Genomic DNA, 7,349 nt, shown 5'->3' on the forward strand with positions numbered 1-7,349 from the left:
GGGAGTTATTGTTTCACAACCACTTTGTTATCAGAACATCTGACACTGAACTAATGCGCTGTCTGTCTGTCTGTCTGTCTGTCTGTCTGTCTGTCTGTCTGTCTGTCTGTCTGTCTGTCTGTCTGTCTGTCTGTCTGTCTGTCTGTCTGCCTGCCTGCCTGCCTGCCTGCCTGTCTGCCTGTCTGCCTGCCTCCCTGCCTGCCTGCCTCCCTGCCTGCCTGCCTGCCTGCCTGCCTGCCTGCCTGCCTGCCTGCCTCCCTGCCTGCCTGCCTGCCTGCCTGCAAACTGGGAAAGCATCTGTGTCATTTTGATTTTATATCTGGTGTTTATTAATGGTTTATATATTTATAGCATTCCATAGTGTATACTTATAGTTTCATTGCACAGATATTGTACTGTTAGACGGATGTTACGGTTGTTGGTCTACTTTTGATCCTAGATGACTATTTCTATGACTTTGATGTATTACCATGTTGTTGTTATTGCTTACAGTAAATTGCTCTGGATTAAATTGTAATTATTGTAAATTGTATTAAAGAGCGGAAGAGCCAGGGAGACTCTTTAAATGATTACGATCACAAATTCTAGCTGAATGAGAGTCTCCAACATGGCGATGAATGGATCCAGTGGCGTGCACAGACATTTAGAGGGGCAGGTGCTCAAGTTAAAAAAGGGCACCTTGTGCAGCGCGTGGAACCGGCTGGTTGCCTTAATCCATTTTGGGCGGGAACCCCTTTTGGTGTTAGCATTATGTTATGCTTTAGCTATTGAAAAATAGCAGATCTACAAGCTCATAGCGCGCCACCGAGTGGCGCGCTATGAGCTTGTAGGTCTGCTATTTTTGAAAAATCAAAAAAAAGAAAGAAAAACAAAAGTTTTTTTTTTTTCGTTTTTTTTCAAAAGGGCACATTGCCAAAAGGGCAGGGGGTGCTCTAGCACCCCCTAGTGTCTATCTGTGCACGCCACTGCATGGATCGGTACAATAACGTTTCCCAGGGACGTGCAGAGAGCGTTAGAGAGGCAGGGGCTGAAATCCCGTAAGAGGGCACTTTTGGACAAAAATAGCTGATCTACAAGCTCTCACTGCGTCGCGACGCGTTGAGAGCTTGTAGATCAGCTATTTTCGGGGCGCAACCCAGCACTCTTTAGCCAGTGGAGATGCGGTGTAACGACGTGGATTTCAAAAAACAATTTGTTCAACGCAAAATGTTGTGTTCATGTTCAGGAAACAATTCTCCTGAATGCTGCCTACCGGCATGGCAAGGAAGAGAGGAAGGGCATTTGCATTTCTTTCATCATAGTAAATGCTGCATTCGGCAGTGCTGTCGCCTCACAGCTAGAAGGTCCTGGGTTCGATTCCCGCTGGGGACGCTGTGGGTGCTGGCGTCGTGTTCTCTCCTCCGCGTCATCAGTGCCCATACCCGAGGCGGGGTTGGCGAAAGGGCCTTTCTGTGTGGAGTTTGCATGTTCTCCCTGAGTCCCCTAGGGTAGGTACCGTCACAAAAAACATGCAGTAATCCTGGTCTCTAAAACTACCTCCCCCTGGTCGCCTGATGGAGGGGAAAGGAACTGGTCGGAAATAACGTGTTCCTTAAATGCTGCATTCGTGGTTTGGAAAGGGCAGTTGTTTTACAGATGGGTTAAAGGGCAAGGGGCTGAAGCCCCCTTTGATGTCTATGTGTGCACGTGCCTGACATTTCCAGCCATGGTGAGACTACATGTGGTTATCAGGTGCAGATGACCAGACTCCAGAGAACAGAGTGGTATCATCGGAAAAGTCAATGGATCAAATTCAAGTCATGTATACAGCGTACAAATTTTAACAGTGTATTCCTCATCCTTGAAAATGTAGGATTAGTCACCAGAATCAAGATCCTATACTGTAGGTGCATGGTCTAGAACCTGAATTTGTAAAATAACAGCAGGTGGTGGCAATTTTGGAAAATGGCTGCCATGGTCACCACGGGACAAATCTGCGATGGCCCTATATAGCCAAAAATGTTCCTTAAGGCATGCTCTAACCGTGTGCCAAATTTCATACATGTATCATAAAGTGCACGATTCCATCAAAATTGGGGATTGGGGAGCAGAGCTGCTGATGATGATCAGCCTAAGTGGCTCGCACCTGGGCCTGGGTGTCGACGCCCTATAAATGCCTGCTTCCCCAGACCTTTCCCCAGTTCTGTTCCTTTCATTTGCCTCCTGTGTGTCTCCTGCTATGCACCCTTTTCAACATTTTGGTTAATACATCCACCCACACACACACTTCACTCATGCATACTGTGACGGCCCCCTGTATAGATGGTATTGTACTATATATATATATATTAGGGTGTATGGTATGGTATTATGGTAGTATGGTAATTATATTAGGTGGTCTTGTGTAGCTTTATATATTATATTTGTAATTCTCTTTGGTTAGTTGATTATGGTTTATTTGCTTACTTTGCTGTCCTAATTTTCTGTTCTCCTTATCTTGCAGTGGATTGGGGAGCAGAGCTATGATGATCATGACAATCAGTCAAGCGGCGGCACCTGGGCCCGGTGCCGACGCCCTGTATAAAAGCCTGTCTCCCCAGTCCCTTCCTGAGCTCTGTTGTATCCAGTGCTCTCTTGCACTTCTCCCACTATGCACCTTCCCCAACACTTTTGTTAAGACATTCAACATGCACTCATACCTTCCACTCATTCATACACGCACTACACTACTGACTACTGATTTCCACACCTCATCTATTTGATCTTGATTTTGGTTTGATTTGGTTTGATATCCTTATTTTTGATTACTTAATAAATTAATATTGCTTTTGAATACTGCTTCTCCCCTGTTTTTTGAGTGGTGTAAACCACTCCTACAACTGGCTTTTGTGTGCATAAAAAAATGACCATGGTTGCTATGTTCAAAATAATTTCTGACGTAATTAAATCACACCCGGGTGAACTGGATGACCGTAGCAACCGTGGTAATTTTTTTTTGTTTTTTTGTTGTATACTTGGCTCCCCTAGGCCAGGTGTATAACATTTAATTTGCCTCCTGCATGTCTCCTGCTATGCACCCTTTTCAACATTTTGGTTAATACATCCACCCACACACACTTCACTCATGCATACATACTGTAATGGCGAGCCGTTATTATTTTTTGGTGTTTTCTGATTATGGTTCGTTAAATATATATATATATATATATACTTATCCTTATTTCCAGACAGACAGAGGTAGAATGATCACACAACGTGTGTGTGTGTGTGTGTGTGTGTGTGTGTGTGTGTGTGTGTGTGTGTGTGTGTGTGTGTGTGTGTGTGTGTGTGTGTGTGTGTGTGTGTGTGTGTGTGTGTGTGTGGTCTACAGGGGCTCACATTAATTAGGCATGTTTTTGCTGTAGCAGGCAGTCTGGGTACACGCTAGGTGGTCCAGAAACTGCGTGTGTCCCTCATGTGTGGGCCTGTCCCACTATACAATGCAGTATGCTAAGCTATGCCAGTGATGTACAGTACATTATATACTCAAGTACTGTACTTCAGTACAATGTTGAGGTATGTTTTACTTTGCTGGAGTAATTCAAAAGTTGAGAAGTTTTTTACTTATAATATGTTACTCCATTACAATCATTTGAAAACGTATACTATTGTAGATTAGTTTTGGCTTTTACGTCTGGAGACTCCTGGCAATCGTGGACTGGATGAGTCGCCGTATATTTTTTTTATTAGGTGATTTATGCGCCAATTTTTGTTTTTATTGCTATTTCGCTAATTTAATACCCAGCCTTATCGAGAGTCTAATTAACCTGTAGGCTACATCGCAATAAAGTGTGTGCAAAATGCTAATCAGTTTGGGCCAGCAGCAGCTGTGTGCATGGCGGGGCGGCAGGCACCCTGGCTGGACGCAACGCAGGTCGTAGGCTACTTGTACGGTTTTACTAAACTACACCTCAATTTAGCAACTCCCACCGCAAAGGGGTTATTGACGGATGAAAACAGTGCCTTACTCAAGCATAAATGGAACACACGGTACTGGCTTAAGCACGTTTTATTTCACTCACACATTCACACAACAACTCAAATATGCTAATGCTAACTAAAACTAGCACTTTGTACAGTAACCCTGTTGTTTTCCAGCCAGGTAATCCAGGGGTTCTCAACCCGTGGGTCGCGACCCCTCGGGGGGTCGCCAAATTATTTTAGGGGGTCCCCAAATTATTTTCAAAAAAATATATATATATATATATATATTTTCACGATTTTTCAAAAATAGCAGACCTACAAGCTCATAGCGCGCCACTCGGTGGCGCGCTATGAGCTTGTAGATCTGCTATTTTTCAATAGCTAAATTATAACAATGCTTAAAACACCAAATGGGGTTCCCGCCCAAAATGGTTTAAGGTTATTGTAGCAGTCAATTTATATTGGGGGTCAGGAGGGGGCGGGGCGGGGGTCCCGAGACATTGCCAAAGCATTTACGGGGGTCCCCGGCCAAAAACGTTGAGAACCCCTGAGGTAATCGACTGTAGGGACACAAAAATATACAAAAAAACAGCATCAATAATAAGGACATATCAATGATTGTATCCGACACATATCTGAAGCATTTATGGTAGATATATGCCCAGTAAATAAACAATTATAACCACGTTTCGTCACTCACCAGCTCAACTTCACCCGTCAACAACAATGTCGATTGTCCACTGAACTGCGGCCAGTCGACGCATGCGCAAATGAGCCTACCTGATGCAACACACCTACAAATTAACAAATATGCACTCCAACAATAGACACAGGATGAAAATGATCACACCATTAATTCAATCGTTTAACTCCTAAATAAATCTGCATATTGCACCAATAATTTTGGGTCTAACCATCCCAGAAAGTAGAAATATATTTCGCCAGATAAACACCAGAAGGATACATCGTGCGTGACCACTACTACCAGAAGAGGTCACTATTACACCACTCAATACAAAAAAGGTAAAATAGCAAGAAATGTTTATATCAAAAATGGGATAAAACCACACACTACTGAATGAAGCGGCAGCCAGATATTATATTAACCCATTTAGACCTTCGATTCTACAAATGTCTTCTAAATCAGTTTTCTGAAAAACCCATGTTTCTATCTCAGTCGTTCTTGAACATTTTCATGTCAAGGACCCCCGCCAACCCCCATTTGAAAATATGTTGTTCCAGGGACCCTCCCAGTAGTAAGATTTTAGTTAAAAACTTGCTATGAAAGAATATAGCCTATATTCAAAGATTTCAGGCACATTTTCCCGATTTTTCAAAAATAGCAGACCTACAAGTTCATAGCGCGGCACTCGGTGCCGCGCTATGAGCTTGTAGATCTGCTATTTTGTAATAGCTAAAGCATAACATAATGCTTTAAAACACCAAAAGGGGTTCCCGCCCAAAATGGGTTAATGCTGTTTGGGAGACAAGAAACACTCTCCTGGGGTTTTTACATGTGGGTAATAATGTGTTTTTAGATATTTTAGTATTTCAAAGAGCCAGTGATGTCATGGACACTGGTCTCACTTCCTTCCTGGACGACATGTTGTCTCAGTAAGACAGCCCCCTCCGGGTCTGGGCACACTTTAGATTCCATGCGTGCCTGCGCGGACAGAAGAAGCTGTGTTTTGCGTCTTTTCCGTTTTTTTTAGACAGCTGGTGGATGGAACTGAAGCTCCACCCACACGGCAGATTGCCGCGTCGGCCAGATTCCCGGAAAAGCTTGCCCCAGCATGGAAGTTCAAGTGTGCACAGGCTGTCCCTGATCTCTACAAGGTGGGGTGAGTGCAGCAAAGCATTATGGGCATTGTAGTAATCCAGCAGTGAGACCAGTGTCCATGACATGATATCACAGACACTTTGAAGACACTAAAATATCTAAAAAACACAAATTGCCCACATACAAACCCCAGGAAAGTGTTTCTTGTCTCCCCAAAATCATTAAAATAAGATCTGGTTGCAAAAGGGGCGGAGTGCTGGTCCTGTACTTATAGTTACTATAAGTTATACATGTACATGCATCACCCGATTCAAAACGTTTCAAATCAAATAAGCAGCATATCAATTTTGGGTCCTTATTGACACAAAAAAACGTTTGAGAGAAAGTACCGATTTGTAGAATCCGCCACAGCTTGGTCTTAACTTAAATGACCACACCACTTCACCACTTTTCAACCTAACTTCATATAATCGGTCCTCACTAATGTTCATGATGAAAGTGCCACACCAATGATATGAAGATAAGTTGAAAAGTGGTGAAGTGGTCCTTTAACTCCATAACACTTGAAGAAAGGCCACAAGCAGTGTTATTGGCTACTGTCTCCAGAGGCTTTGACACCTTCTCCCCCCCAGTGGGGTAGAGCCATTGTCTTTTAAATCAAACAATGGGCTGTTTGGAGGTTTGAGGTCCACTCCCGTGCGGGAGGAAGGGTGGCAGGGGTCATTTTGACCAAAAATTAATAGGCGGCGATGGTCCAAGTATGCCTAAATTCATATTTAGAAAATGTTTCAGGTGATAAAAAAAACAAAAAAAACACAGATTATTTGAATTGAATATTTAGGAAGTCATGGAAGGTGAATCTTCTGAGAGCTTCACGGGCAAAGATAATGGTAATTGGCAAATGGTGCAAATTGTGCATTACATTCACCCATTCACACACACACATTCATACACCGATGGTGGCGGAAACCATGCAAGGCACCAACCTGCACATCAGGAGCAATTAGTGGTTCAGAGTCTTGCTCAATGACACTTCGACACTAACTCTGGGGGAGCTGGGTTCAAACTGGTGGTAACATTGCGGTTACCAACTTACCATCCAGCCACTACCCCTGAGCCACCGCCGCCGTGATAATCAACTTCAAAATGGGTCAGAAAGACCTCACAGACACTCTAGTGTTAAAAAAAGCATTTTTGGGTTTTGCTTTGGCTATTAAAAATTAGCAGATCTATTGTACAAGCTTGCAGCGTTTCACAAAGCTTGTATACATCTGCTATTTTTTGAACATTTCAAAAACAAAATCCTGAAAGTTTGAGAACTTACTGATTTAGAAAGCATCTTTGTAGAATTGGCCTCAGGTCTTAATGGGTTAGTGAGTTGGCATGAGTACACATGCCTCCCCCAAAAATAACTGAATCAGACATCAGACAGGTGTACTTTCCTGTTTCTAAGAACAATCTTTCTCAGGGATCATAATCAGTCTCTCAATGGCAGCGCTTGCAGGCAACGTGCTCTGTGTACTGTGTACTGTATGTGACAGCATCTCTCAGTGCCATGCACAGTGTGTGTGTGTGTGTGTGTGTGTGTGTGTGTGTGTGTGTGTGTGTGTGTGTGTGTGTGTGTGTG

Source organism: Electrona antarctica, assembly GCF_951216825.1.
Source record: "Electrona antarctica genome assembly, chromosome: 7".
Classification (NCBI taxonomy): Eukaryota; Metazoa; Chordata; class Actinopteri; order Myctophiformes; family Myctophidae; genus Electrona; species Electrona antarctica.